Source organism: Myodes glareolus, chromosome 2 (assembly GCF_982192425.1).
Source record: "Myodes glareolus chromosome 2, mMyoGla1.1, whole genome shotgun sequence".
NCBI lineage: Eukaryota > Metazoa > Chordata > Mammalia > Rodentia > Cricetidae > Myodes > Myodes glareolus.
Window position 1 is genome coordinate 57,858,680 of NC_142027.1, and position 2,501 is coordinate 57,861,180.

Here is a 2,501-nt window from a genome sequence, read left to right on the forward strand (position 1 = left end):
TTCATTTTCTTAGACCCAGCTGTCACAGTGAAGTCTGCCTAAGTCACAGTTCATGTAGAAAACTGAACCGTGCATTGTAAAATAGGACACAAAACAAAAGACTTCATCTGAGCTGAGATCATCGCTCTCAGAGATTAGCAAAACCCTTCCACAGTGTTTCTAACAGCCTGGGACGGTTTCGGCATTCTTGGTGTGCTATTGCCCCCTGCTGTTCAAGTGGCAGCATTGACTCAGCAGTAGTGTGTTTAGAGCATGCTTTCAGAAAAGTTAATGAAGATCGAAACAGAACGGTTTCAGAGGTAAAAGGTATAAAATAAAAACGTAAAGTATGAAGTACAAGTATAAAATAATTTTCAAATCATCTTTCCATACTCTATGATGGGCAGAGAAGAAACGATTCAAGTATTTGTTTTGTTTTAGGAGGCTCCTTCCTCCCTCCCTCCCTCCCTCCCTCCCTCCCTCCCTCCCTCCCTCCCTCCCTTCCTCCCTCCCTCCCTCCCTCCCTCCCTCCCTCCCTCCCTCCCTCCCTCCTTCCCTCCCTCCCTCCCTCCCACCCTCCCTTCCTCCCTTTCTTCTTCATCGAGGTAGCATAAAGACAGCAGGGATTGAATTAAAAAGTGAAATGGTTTGTCTCGAAAAACCAAAAAAAAAAAAAAACAACAAATAAAATGGAGGCAAAAAGTGCAAAAGGAGTGGGTATGTGGGCGATGTCCACGCAGCAAGGACAAGGAAGTCAATCCTGAACAGCCTCTGGCCTTACCCTGGGAGCCCAGGCAGAAACTCACTCAGTGGAGGATGCTGTGTGGGCCCATTGTGAGCTACAGTTTTGCTCGTTCTTTCTAAGTTTGGTCACAGATGCTTCTCAAAGCCAGTAGGTTATGAACTGGGACCTTTGCAGCAGTGAAAGGGGACACAAACCAAGGATCTCATTGGTTGAGTGGTTCTTAGACATCCCGGTGGGTCAGGGTCTGTCTCCCGGAAGTCAGCCATGTGCAGAGGTGTGGACCTGAGTGAGCGTAGGAACTGTGTGTTTTGGGTTCCAGGGTTCAGAGCTCCGACTTCTGTGGGCTCCTGCAAACCAGGGCCCAGTGGGATGCAGCAGCAGGTGCAAGGATCTGCCGAAGCGGCTCAAGGGTCTGCGGAAGCTGGAGCAATGCCACAGCCTTTGAGACATGCTCAGTCTTTCTCTTTGAGTCACACCGTTACAGTCAACTCTCTAGCCGTCTACTGGTTTTCTTATTTGGATTTCTGCCTGTTCCCAACCTTGGCACATCTGTGTGTGGCACTTAACAAAGGCACATGGTGGGGACCTGAAAGTTTGTTTCTTTCTGCAGACCTGATGGCTGTGAGGTCCATTTTCAAGAGGGAGATTATATGCATGATTTTAGAATAAATATCCAGCTTGCCGTTGCTTTATTGTCCAAAGTTCAGAGTTTACTCATAGTTGCTTCTGTTTCTTTTCAGCTGTCTACTACCCAAGTTGATTCCAATTAACTGCCTTAATTTCATATGTCATATTAATAACTAAAACAAAACTAAGTTACTCCACTACAATCTTCAAGGTGCCTTGCAGAATATACTGTTGACTTGAAGTTTTATTCTTTTTCTTCCTTCTGTAGTTCAGGGACTCACAAAGAAAGCTGATCTTGTTTCGGAAACCTGGAACTGTAGACTGATACAGTCGCAAAGGACAATAGTCCATAGAATCCAACAAAACAAAACTATGATACCAAGATGCTGAAACACTGCCCTTAAATAACCTCATGTGTAGACATGTATGTACAATGCTCATACATGTAAAATAAATTAATATAAAAATATTATTTAAGTTTATGTGCACCCTATGTAGAGGAGCCCATGAAGAGCAGGATCCAATTGGACTGCTGTGAGTCACCGTGTGGGTACTGGGAATGGATCCTAAGTCTTCTATAAGAGCAATTTACACTCTTAATCACAGGACCATCTCTCCAGCTCCTGAAAATATTTTTAAACTTATCCTTATAATGCTTGTTTTTAAACAGCATCCCCTCTCAATTCAAATTGCTCCAGGATTCTAGGTGTTTAAGATATTTTGTATTCACAAAACCTCTTTTTATAATTGATACTGAGGTTTGCTTATAATCCAGATTTAATTTGTAAACAGGAAGGTTCATTTATTCATGATATCACAACTATTTCTTATTTTCTGTGAGTTTTTATGCGTGGAGTTGGATTCAAGGCTAATTTCCATATTTATTGTGAGTTCTTATGATTGTAGGGCTGGGCTCAAGGCTAATGTCCAAGCTGACTTACACTGTTGCGAGTTTCATTTGCCCCAATTCCAGGGAATCCCGCTTGCAGAACAGATTAGGTCTTGGCCAAGTGTCTCTATTGCTTGTTTTTCCTCTTGACTTTCTTGTTGCTGCCTGAATGGAGACAGAGCACAGTCTAGCCTTGCTCATCTGTGTCCTCGGAAGTTGACACCAAACCTCCTACAAATGGAGGTACAAGAGTCTGGGCTG